This window comes from Pseudorasbora parva, chromosome 17 (assembly GCF_024679245.1).
Source record: "Pseudorasbora parva isolate DD20220531a chromosome 17, ASM2467924v1, whole genome shotgun sequence".
In the NCBI taxonomy this organism is placed as follows: Eukaryota; Metazoa; Chordata; class Actinopteri; order Cypriniformes; family Gobionidae; genus Pseudorasbora; species Pseudorasbora parva.
The window spans coordinates 42157875-42170298 of NC_090188.1; the positions used below are offsets into that span (position 1 = coordinate 42157875).

The following is a 12424-nucleotide window of genomic DNA, read 5'->3' on the forward strand; positions in this document are numbered from 1 at the left end:
TAGAGCCGCTGTAGTGAGATGGGCTTTGTAACGACGTCTTTAGTGCCTTTATGGGTCTTGAGAGAGGAAATGACATTGGTGTCAATGAAGGCCTTTCTGAGCCATCGGATTTCAACACTAATATCTTCATCTGTGTGTGAAGATGAATGGAGGTCTGACGGCTGGCCAACCACAGAAGGGAATTAATGGTAGAATTGATATTTTTGGGTGAACTAACCCTTTAAGGATAAACCCCTTGAGACGCATCATCTCGTTTTCAAGGGGGTCCTAATACACAGCATTAAATAATAAAAAACAGAAAACAAAACAATAACAGCAGTCATCTAATCCAAATCAACAAACATACCACTACCACAAAACTAGAAAAATAAGATTTGATGCCAAACATTAATAAGTATACTCATATCATCTAAAACAATTACAACAAGTTTATGTACAAGAAGTGTGCGTGTGTGTGTGTGTGTGTGTGTGTGTGTGTGTGTGTGTGTGTGTGTGTGTGTGTGTGTGTGTGTGTGTGTGTGTGTGTGTGTGTGTGTGTGTGTGTGTGTGTGTGTGTGTGTGTGTGTGTGTGTGTGTGTGTGTGTGTGTGTGTGTTTGTAAACATTTCAATGCAATTAAAGTCTAATAAAAATTGGTTTAAAGCTCTTAATTAATATAATTTCCCCATTTTATGTGACCTAATCTAAAGTGAGAACTATTAACAGTTAATAAGTTATTAACAAAGCATATTCTAACTCTTTACATATTAGATAATTAAACACTTAACCTTACATTACAGCGACTATGAATGAAGAACTCACAGTTTGTATAAAGTCTATTAATGTGTATTAAACTACACATTAATTAGTTATAAACGAATAGTTTGCAAATAATTAGTAAATATTTTATTACTTTTCACTTGTTATAAAGTGTTTCTGAAAGACTGAAATAATGATATCTTGTTAAAACATGCTTCAGTAATGTGAACTTTGAAAAATCATTAATGTTTTTGTGAATTTGGCCCCTGATCTTCTGTGAAGTGACATATAAAAAAAAGAAAATAAAACATCAATAAAAGGGAAGTGTATTATGACATATTGCTTTACCGTGATGTCTCATACTGTAATGTCAGATTTGGTCATACCGCCCACCCCTGCCCTATTCCTCTTAAATGGCCTCCAGTATAAAGTCACCCAAACCTGCCCTCCTACACCAAGCAAACACAAGAAGGGAGTAATAGGCAATAATATAAAAACACAAAACAACAATACATCAAGCCCTTTCCATTTAATCCATTTACTGTCATAAGTCCTCCCTCATCACAAAAAATCCTTTTAAGAAACGTTTGCATAAATGATTTGGCTTTTAAGTGCTCTACTGGCTTTATATGAATAATGAGAGCGCTCTCTCTCAAAAGCCCTGTCCTCTCCACTCCACACAAGCTGCATGGCTTCATTAAAGCACTCGAGAAAAGCCGATTATGAATATCATGTTACCAACAGCATTCTGCCAGTTTAACACGGGCTTCTCCCAAAGGCACGGTGTTAAGTTGAGCAGCGACAAATAGCCCATCCCAATGCCAAGAGCAGCGTGTCCAATTAGAGCAGATGAAGTAGGGTTTAGCTACTGTCCAATACGCATGATTATTGAGCTCGTCTCGAGCGGGATTCACAGCACGCTCCTTACATCGTCTACGGGTTCACATATACAGGAGCCGGGCAGCCAGAAGCCAGCCGTTTTAATGAGAAACTGGCCATCTCCAGTAACGTGTGTGTCCATCGACGCAGTGGAGTTGGGAAAAAAGCTTATTTATGCAAATTAGGAGTGATGCAATGACATAAATGTTACCTGTTGACTACTTTATTAGGTAACACTTTAGTATGGGTAACATATTCCAACATGTCCCTCAACCAATACGCCTATAGGTCGTTTGTCACATCCTTAAAAATACGACCCATAGGAGCGTTTGCTAAAGTTGCGCCCCTATCAACAATATTTTAACTCATGAAATACGACCCATAGGAGCGTTTACTAAAGTTGCGTACCTATCGACAATATTTTAACTCATGAAATACGACCCAGAGGAGCGTTTACTAAAGTTGTGCTCCTATCGGCAATATTTTAACTCATGAAATACGACCCATAGGAGCGTTTACTAAAGTTGTGCTCCTGTCGACAATATTTTAACTCATGAAATACGACCCATAGGAGCGTTTACTAAAGTTGCGTACCTATCGACAATATTTTAACTCATGAAATACGACCCAGAGGAGCGTTTACTAAAGTTGTGCCCCTATCGACAATATTTTAACTCATGAAATATGACCCATAGTAGCGTTTACTAAAGTTGCGCTCCTATCGACAATATTTTAACTCATGAAATATGACCCATAGTAGCGTTTACTAAAGTTGTGCCCCTATCGACAATATTTTAACTCATGAAATATGACCCATAGTAGCGTTTGCTAAAGTTGCGCCCCTATCAACAATATTTTAACTCATGAAATACGACCCAGAGGAGCGTTTGCTAAAGTTGCGCCCCTATCAACAATATTTTAACTCATGAAATACGACCCATAGGAGCGTTTACTAAAGTTGTGCTCCTATCGACAATATTTTAACTCATGAAATACGACCCATAGTAGCGTTTGCTAAAGTTGCGCCCCTATCAACAATATTTTAACTCATGAAATACGACCCATAAGAGCGTTTACTAAAGTTGCGTACCTATCGACAATATTTTAACTCATGAAATATGACCCATAGTAGCGTTTACTAAAGTTGTGCCCCTATCGACAATATTTTAACTCATGAAATATGACCCATAGTAGCGTTTACTAAAGTTGCGCTCCTATCGACAATATTTTAACTCATGAAATATGACCCATAGTAGCGTTTACTAAAGTTGTGCCCCTATCGACAATATTTTAACTCATGAAATATGACCCATAGTAGCGTTTGCTAAAGTTGCGCCCCTATCAACAATATTTTAACTCATGAAATACGACCCAGAGGAGCGTTTGCTAAAGTTGCGCCCCTATCAACAATATTTTAACTCATGAAATACGACCCATAGGAGCGTTTACTAAAGTTGTGCTCCTATCGACAATATTTTAACTCATGAAATACGACCCATAGTAGCGTTTGCTAAAGTTGCGCCCCTATCAACAATATTTTAACTCATGAAATACGACCCATAGGAGCGTTTACTAAAGTTGCGTACCTATCGACAATATTTTAACTCATGAAATACGACCCAGAGGAGCGTTTACTAAAGTTGTGCCCCTATCGACAATATTTTAACTCATGAAATATGACCCATAGTAGCGTTTACTAAAGTTGCGCTCCTATCGACAATATTTTAACTCATGAAATATGACCCATAGTAGCGTTTACTAAAGTTGTGCCCCTATCGACAATATTTTAACTCATGAAATACGACCCATAGGAGCGTTTACTAAAGTTGTGCCCCTATCAACAATATTTTAACTCATGAAATACGACTGTAATAACGGTTTGTAGATGGGAAGGAAGGAGGCGGGAACCGGCGAACGTTTCAACAACATTTATTAAAAATAAATAAACAAAATGAAAGTAAAACCGCGGACAGCCCCTCACGGACGACTGCCCGCAAACACACACAAAATAAAACGTGGACAGCCCCTCACGGACGACTGCCCACAAACACATAAACAAAACAAAACACAACATAACATAAAATTCCAGGCCTGGTCCTCTCTCGTCTTCCGCTGTCCTTGCTCCTCCTTATATGCTCCCGTCACATGGCCGCGAGACGAGACCGGTGTGCCACGCAGCTGGCACTCGTGAACGTTAATCACCGGCCCGCTCTCGCGGTCCCTCGCCCCGCTGCTTGCCACACCACATACCCCCATCGCCCCTCGCAGGCCAGGGGGCACTCCCGAGACGGCGCTCTACTCCCCCTCCCCCCCTCTCCCTGGGGGGCCGATCACGGCGGCCGCGGCACCTGGGGGTAAGGACAGAGAGGCGAGAGAAATGTAGACGGGAGCACGAGGACCCCACGGAGCCCGCGGACGAGAGAGGGGAGAGAGGGAAAAAAGAAAGAAGGGGAAAAAAATAAAAAATTCTGGTCCGGTTCCCAGACACACTGCCGTTCGGCCCTCCGCCCGCCGAGAGGCTCTTCCTCGCGGTGCTGTGCGATGGCACTGGACGCCTGGTGGGCCGCTCGATCCTCCTCCGCCCCCTGGCGGCCGGCGGTGACTCCTCCTTTCGAGGGACCCGGCAGCGAGCCCCGCGCTCCCTGCTCCTCCCCTATCAGGCGGATGGCAGCAGGCTCCGGCCCCCGGCAAGCGCGGCGACTCCTCCGCTCCCTCTCGGACGGCAGCCACCCCACCTCGACCCAGGGGCACGGCAGCGAGGTCTCTGTCCCACCTTTCCCGCTCCAGCACCATCGCCTCGGGCAGCCCTCGCGGTCTTTCCTCATCCGCGCTGCCCGAACTCCTCAGCACCGCGATCCCCCTCAGCAGCGAGGGCTCTCCGACAGCGCGTCCCTCCTTCCTCCCGGGCTTCGGCACCAATGTAATAACGGTTTGTAGATGGGAAGGAAGGAGGCGGGAACCGGCGAACGTTTCAACAACATTTATTAAAAATAAATAAACAAAATGAAAGTAAAACCGCGGACAGCCCCTCACGGACGACTGCCCGCAAACACACACAAAATAAAACGTGGACAGCCCCTCACGGACGACTGCCCACAAACACATAAACAAAACAAAACACAACATAACATAAAATTCCAGGCCTGGTCCTCTCTCGTCTTCCGCTGTCCTTGCTCCTCCTTATATGCTCCCGTCACATGGCCGCGAGACGAGACCGGTGTGCCACGCAGCTGGCACTCGTGAACGTTTATCACCGGCCCGCTCTCGCGGTCCCTCGCCCCGCTGCTTGCCACACCACAACGACCCATAGGAGCGTTTACTAAAGTTGTGCCCCTATCGACAATATTTTAACTGATGAAATACGACCCATAGGAGCGTTTACTGAAGTTGTGCCCCTATCGACAATATTTTAACTCATGAAATACGACCCATAGGAGCGTTTACTAAAGTTGTGCCCCTATCGACAATATTTTAACTCATGAAATACGACCCAGAGGAGCGTTTACTAAAGTTGTGCTGCTATCGACAATATTTTAACTCATGAAATACGACCCATAGGAGCGTTTACTAAAGTTGTGCCCCTATCGACAATATTTTAACTCATGAAATACGACCCATAGGAGCGTTTACTAAAGTTGTGCTGCTATCGACAATATTTTAACTCATGAAATACGACCCATAGGAGCGTTTACTAAAGTTGTGCCCCTATCGACAATATTTTAACTCATGAAATACGACCCATAAGAGCGTTTACTAAAGTTGTGCTCCTATCGACAATATTTTAACTCATTAAATACGACCCATAGTAGCGTTTACTAAAGTTGTGCTCCTATCGACAATATTTTAACTCATTAAATACGACCCATAGGAGCGTTTACTAAAGTTGTGCCCCTATCGACAATATTTTAACTCATGAAATACGACCCATAGGAGCGTTTACTAAAGTTGTGCTCCTATCGACAATATTTTAACTCATGAAATACGACCCATAGGAGCGTTTACTAAAGTTGTGCTCCTATCGACAATATTTTAACTCATTAAATACGACCCATAGGAGCGTTTACTAAAGTTGTGCCCCTATCGACAATATTTTAACTCATGAAATACGACCCATAAGAGCGTTTACTAAAGTTGTGCCCCTATCGACAATATTTTAACTCATGAAATACGACCCATAGGAGCGTTTCCTAAAGTTGTGCTCCTATCGACAATATTTTAACTCATGAAATACGACCCATAGGAGCGTTTACTAAAGTTGTGCCCCGATCGACAATATTTTAACTCATGAAATACGACCCGTAGGAGCGTTTACTAAAGTTGTGCTGCCATTTTTCCCTTTTATCTACGTAATATTTCAGCTTTTGCATCGCTCAGTTGGTAAAGCATTGCAATATACAACAACGACATGTGATCGTGCGATCATGAGTTCAATCCCAGGGAACACACATGCTCATAAAGTGTGTGTGACTATAAATCACTGGGTAGGTTTAGGGATGGGGTGGGTGAGGTTGTAAATTAAAATTAATATTTTTGCTAATGGAAATCTGACAAATAGTGGTAAAAAGTCCACACATTACATTAAAATGAACACGCATTTTGACTGGTAACGACAGTCAGACGTGACACGACACTGTCATTATTTTAACGCCAGCTAGAGGGCGCATGACTTTAAAACGTAAATAAAGTTCGTAATAAGGTGTTTGAAAAACGACCTATAGAGTCCTATTTTTTGGAGGACAGTTTGCATATTCACTATTAACTACGACTTTTGCCTCAATAAACTCCTAATTCCTGTTTATTAATAGTCAGTAAGGTAGTTGTTAAGTTTAGGTATTGGTTAGATTAAGGGATGTAGAATAAGGAATGAACATGTGCTTTATAAGTACTAATAAACAGACAACATTTTAGTAATATGCATGATAATAAGCAACTAGTTTATAGTGAGAATTGGACCCTTTATTATTACAATTTTCCACCTTTCCATCACTATGAAACAACTATAAAAATGGAGGTTTGGAAATTATGCAGTATTGATATATACTATTATGGTTAATATTAGAATTTAAATTTTATTTAGTAGTGTTTTTGTCTTTTTTTTTTCTTTTTTTTTTACTAATGCATTATTAAAATCAAATGGTAACATTAGTTAATGCACTGTGAACTAACATGAACAGCTGGATTAACAAATACAATAATACATGTATAGCTTATGCATGATTAGTTCATATGTTTATATAAATTTGCTAGCCATAAAAGTGAATTCATGCACAAATTATATTTGTTTACAAAAACACATTTCAGCCAAACCTTCTCAGAAGTTTTTGGCATTCTGGGTTTGATGTATTAATTGATATTTGTGCATATTTTATCATGCACTGCTGAAATGTATATTTAAAGGATTAGTTCACTTTTAAATAAACTTTTTCTTGTAATTTCCTCACCCCCATGTCATCCGAGATGTCCATGTCTTTCTTTCTTCAGTCAAAAATAAATTAAGTTTTTTGATGAAAACATTCCAGGATTTTTCTCCTTATACTTCATTGGACCCCAGATGGTTCAAGGTCCAAATAACAGTTTCAGTGCAGCTTCAAAGGGCATTTAAAGGGTAAAGTTAGGGTCAGGTGTGGTGGAGTGGGTCAGTTTAAGGGTAGAGTTAGGGACAGGTGTGGTGGTGTGGGTCAGTTTAAGGGTAGAGTTAGGGACAGGTGTGGTGGAGTGGGTCAGTTTAAGGGTAAAGTTAGGGTCAGGTGTGGTGGTGTGGGTCAGTTTAAGGGTAAAGTTAGGGTCAGGTGTGGTGGTGTGGGTCAGTTTAAGGGTAAAGTTAGGGTCAGGTGTGGTGGTGTGGGTCAGTTTAAGGGTAAAGTTAGGGTCAGGTGTGGTGGTGTGGGTCAGTTTAAGGGTAAAGTTAGGGTCAGGTGTGGTGGTGTGGGTCAGTTTAAGGGTAAAGTTAGGGTCAGGTGTGGTGGTGTGGGTCAGTTTAAGGGTAAAGTTAGGGTCAGGTGTGGTGGTGTGGGTCAGTTTAAGGGAAAAGTTAGGGACAGGTGTGGTGGTGTGGGTCAGTTTAAGGGTAGAGTTAGGGTCAGGTGTGGTGGTGTGGGTCAGTTTAAGGGTAGAGTTAGGGACAGGTGTGGTGGTGTGGGTCAGTTTAAGGGTAAAGTTAGGGACAGGTGTGGTGGTGTGGGTCAGTTTAAGGGTAAAGTTAGGGTCAGGTGTGGTGGTGTGGGTCAGTTTAAGGGTAAAGTTAGGGTCAGGTGTGGTGGTGTGGGTCAGTTTAAGGGTAGAGTTAGGGTCAGGTGTGGTGGTGTGGGTCAGTTTAAGGGTAAAGTTAGGGTCAGGTGTGGTGGTGTGGGTCAGTTTAAGGGTAGAGTTAGGGTCAGGTGTGGTGGTGTGGGTCAGTTTAAGGGTAAAGTTAGGGTCAGGTGTGGTGGTGTGGGTCAGTTTAAGGGTAGAGTTAGGGACAGGTGTGGTGGTGTGGGTCAGTTTAAGGGTAAAGTTAGGGACAGGTGTGGTGGTGTGGGTCAGTTTAAGGGTAAAGTTAGGGACAGGTGTGGTGGTGTGGGTCAGTTTAAGGGTAAAGTTAGGGTCAGGTGTGGTGGTGTGGGTCAGTTTAAGGGTAAAGTTAGGGTCAGGTGTGGTGGTGTGGGTCAGTTTAGGGGTAAAGTTAGGGACAGGTGTGGTGGTGTGGGTCAGTATAAGGGTAAAGTTAGGGTCAGGTGTGGTGGTGTGGGTCAGTTTAAGGGTAGAGTTAGGGACAGGTGTGGTGGTGTGGGTCAGTTTAAGGGTAGAGTTAGGGTCAGGTTTGGTGGTGTGGGTCAGTTTAAGGGTAGAGTTAGGGACAGGTGTGGTGGTGTGGGTCAGTTTAAGGGTAAAGTTAGGGACAGGTGTGGTGGTGTGGGTCAGTTTAAGGGTAAAGTTAGGGACAGGTGTGGTGGTGTGGGTCAGTTTAAGGGTAAAGTTAGGGACAGGTGTGGTGGTGTGGGTCAGTTTAAGGGTAAAGTTAGGGTCAGGTGTGGTGGTGTGGGTCAGTTTAAGGGTAGAGTTAGGGTCAGGTGTGGTGGTGTGGGTCAGTTTAAGGGTAGAGTTAGGGTCAGGTGTGGTGGTGTGGGTCAGTTTAAGGGTAAAGTTAGGGTCAGGTGTGGTGGTGTGGGTCAGTTTAAGGGTAGAGTTAGGGACAGGTGTGGTGGTGTGGGTCAGTTTAAGGGTAAAGTTAGGGTCAGGTGTGGTGGTGTGGGTCAGTTTAAGGGTAAAGTTAGGGTCAGGTGTGGTGGTGTGGGTCAGTTTAAGGGTAAAGTTAGGGACAGGTGTGGTGGTGTGGGTCAGTTTAAGGGTAAAGTTAGGGACAGGTGTGGTGGTGTGGGTCAGTTTAAGGGTAAAGTTAGGGTCAGGTGTGGTGGTGTGGGTCAGTTTAAGGGTAAAGTTAGGGTCAGGTGTGGTGGTGTGGGTCAGTTTAAGGGTAAAGTTAGGGTCAGGTGTGGTGGTGTGGGTCAGTTTAAGGGTAAAGTTAGGGTCAGGTGTGGTGGTGTGGGTCAGTTTAAGGGTAAAGTTAGGGACAGGTGTGGGTCAGTTTAAGGGTAAAGTTAGGGTCAGGTGTGGTGGTGTGGGTCAGTTTAAGGGTGGAGTTAGGGACAGGTGTGGTGGTGTGGGTCAGTTTAGGGTAAAGTTAGGGTCAGGTGTGGTGGTGTGGGTCAGTTTAAGGGTAAAGTTAGGGTCAGGTGTGGTGGTGTGGGTCAGTTTAAGGGTAAAGTTAGGGTCAGGTGTGGTGGTGTGGGTCAGTTTAAGGGTAAAGTTAGGGTCAGGTGTGGTGGTGTGGGTCAGTTTAAGGGTAAAGTTAGGGTCAGGTGTGGTGGTGTGGGTCAGTTTAAGGGTAAAGTTAGGGTCAGGTGTGGTGGTGTGGGTCAGTTTAAGGGAAAAGTTAGGGACAGGTGTGGTGGTGTGGGTCAGTTTAAGGGTAGAGTTAGGGTCAGGTGTGGTGGTGTGGGTCAGTTTAAGGGTAGAGTTAGGGACAGGTGTGTTGGTGTGGGTCAGTTTAAGGGTAAAGTTAGGGACAGGTGTGGTGGTGTGGGTCAGTTTAAGGGTAAAGTTAGGGTCAGGTGTGGTGGTGTGGGTCAGTTTAAGGGTAAAGTTAGGGTCAGGTGTGGTGGTGTGGGTCAGTTTAAGGGTAGAGTTAGGGTCAGGTGTGGTGGTGTGGGTCAGTTTAAGGGTAAAGTTAGGGTCAGGTGTGGTGGTGTGGGTCAGTTTAAGGGTAGAGTTAGGGTCAGGTGTGGTGGTGTGGGTCAGTTTAAGGGTAAAGTTAGGGTCAGGTGTGGTGGTGTGGGTCAGTTTAAGGGTAGAGTTAGGGACAGGTGTGGTGGTGTGGGTCAGTTTAAGGGTAAAGTTAGGGACAGGTGTGGTGGTGTGGGTCAGTTTAAGGGTAAAGTTAGGGACAGGTGTGGTGGTGTGGGTCAGTTTAAGGGTAAAGTTAGGGTCAGGTGTGGTGGTGTGGGTCAGTTTAAGGGTAAAGTTAGGGTCAGGTGTGGTGGTGTGGGTCAGTTTAGGGGTAAAGTTAGGGACAGGTGTGGTGGTGTGGGTCAGTTTAAGGGTAAAGTTAGGGTCAGGTGTGGTGGTGTGGGTCAGTTTAAGGGTAGAGTTAGGGACAGGTGTGGTGGTGTGGGTCAGTTTAAGGGTAGAGTTAGGGTCAGGTTTGGTGGTGTGGGTCAGTTTAAGGGTAGAGTTAGGGACAGGTGTGGTGGTGTGGGTCAGTTTAAGGGTAAAGTTAGGGACAGGTGTGGTGGTGTGGGTCAGTTTAAGGGTAAAGTTAGGGACAGGTGTGGTGGTGTGGGTCAGTTTAAGGGTAAAGTTAGGGACAGGTGTGGTGGTGTGGGTCAGTTTAAGGGTAAAGTTAGGGTCAGGTGTGGTGGTGTGGGTCAGTTTAAGGGTAGAGTTAGGGTCAGGTGTGGTGGTGTGGGTCAGTTTAAGGGTAGATTTAGGGTCAGGTGTGGTGGTGTGGGTCAGTTTAAGGGTAAAGTTAGGGTCAGGTGTGGTGGTGTGGGTCAGTTTAAGGGTAGAGTTAGGGACAGGTGTGGTGGTGTGGGTCAGTTTAAGGGTAAAGTTAGGGTCAGGTGTGGTGGTGTGGGTCAGTTTAAGGGTAAAGTTAGGGTCAGGTGTGGTGGTGTGGGTCAGTTTAAGGGTAAAGTTAGGGACAGGTGTGGTGGTGTGGGTCAGTTTAAGGGTAAAGTTAGGGACAGGTGTGGTGGTGTGGGTCAGTTTAAGGGTAAAGTTAGGGTCAGGTGTGGTGGTGTGGGTCAGTTTAAGGGTAAAGTTAGGGTCAGGTGTGGTGGTGTGGGTCAGTTTAAGGGTAAAGTTAGGGTCAGGTGTGGTGGTGTGGGTCAGTTTAAGGGTAAAGTTAGGGTCAGGTGTGGTGGTGTGGGTCAGTTTAAGGGTAAAGTTAGGGACAGGTGTGGGTCAGTTTAAGGGTAAAGTTAGGGTCAGGTGTGGTGGTGTGGGTCAGTTTAAGGGTGGAGTTAGGGACAGGTGTGGTGGTGTGGGTCAGTTTAGGGTAAAGTTAGGGTCAGGTGTGGTGGTGTGGGTCAGTTTAAGGGTAAAGTTAGGGTCAGGTGTGGTGGTGTGGGTCAGTTTAAGGGTAAAGTTAGGGTCAGGTGTGGTGGTCTGGGTCAGTTTAAGGGAAAAGTTAAGGTCAGGTGTGGTGGTGTGGGTCAGTTTAAGGGTGGAGTTAGGGACAGGTGTGGTGGTGTGGGTCAGTTTAAGGGTAAAGTTAGGGTCAGGTGTGGTGGTGTGGGTCAGTTTAAGGGTAAAGTTAGGGTCAGGTGTGGTGGTGTGGGTCAGTTTAAGGGTAAAGTTAGGGTCAGGTGTGGTGGTGTGGGTCAGTTTAAGGGTAAAGTTAGGGTCTGGTGTGGCGGTGTGGGTCAGTTTAAGGGTAAAGTTAGGGTCAGGTGTGGTGGTGTGGGTCAGTTTAAGGGAAAAGTTAGGGACAGGTGTGGTGGTGTGGGTCAGTTTAAGGGTAGAGTTAGGGACAGGTGTGGTGGTGTGGGTCAGTTTAAGGGTAAAGTTAGGGTCAGGTGTGGTGGTGTGGGTCAGTTTAAGGGTAAATTTAGGGTCAGGTGTGGTGGTGTGGGTCAGTTTAAGGGTAAAGTTAAGGACGGGTGTGGGTCAGTTTAAGGGTAAAGTTAGGGACAGGTGTGGTGGTGTGGGTCAGTTTAAGGGTAAAGTTAGGGTCAGGTGTGGTGGTGTGGGTCAGTTTAAGGGTAAAGTTAGGGTCAGGTGTGGTGGTGTGGGTCAGTTTAAGGGTAAAGTTAGGGTCAGGTGTGGTGGTGTGGGTCAGTTTAAGGGAAAAGTTAGGGAGAGGTGTGGTGGTGTGGGTCAGTTTAAGGGTAGAGTTAGGGACAGGTGTGGTGGTGTGGGTCAGTTTAAGGGTAGAGTTAGGGACAGGTGTGGTGGTGTGGGTCAGTTTAAGGGTAGAGTTAGGGACAGGTGTGGTGGTGTGGGTCAGTTTAAGGGTAGAGTTAGGGTCAGGTGTGGTGGTGTGGGTCAGTTTAAGGGTAAAGTTAGGGTCAGGTGTGGTGGTGTGGGTCAGTTTAAGGGAAAAGTTAGGGACAGGTGTGGTGGTGTGGGTCAGTTTAAGGGTAGAGTTAGGGACAGGTGTGGTGGTGTGGGTCAGTTTAAGGGTAGAGTTAGGGACAGGTGTGGTGGTGTGAATCAGTTTAAGGGTAGAGTTAGGGACAGGTGTGGTGGTGTGGGTCAGTTTAAGGGTAGAGTTTGAGACAGGTGTGGTGGTGTGGGTCAGTTTAAGGGTAGAGTTAGGGTCAGGTGTG

General features: G+C 45.1%; 1 protein-coding gene across 4 annotated transcripts in view; it reads left to right on the forward strand.

Moving 5' to 3' along the window:
- Positions 1-12424, forward strand: part of LOC137045523 (KH domain-containing RNA-binding protein QKI) — a 213995-nt gene that overhangs the window by 180543 nt on the left and 21028 nt on the right. The window lies entirely within an intron of this gene.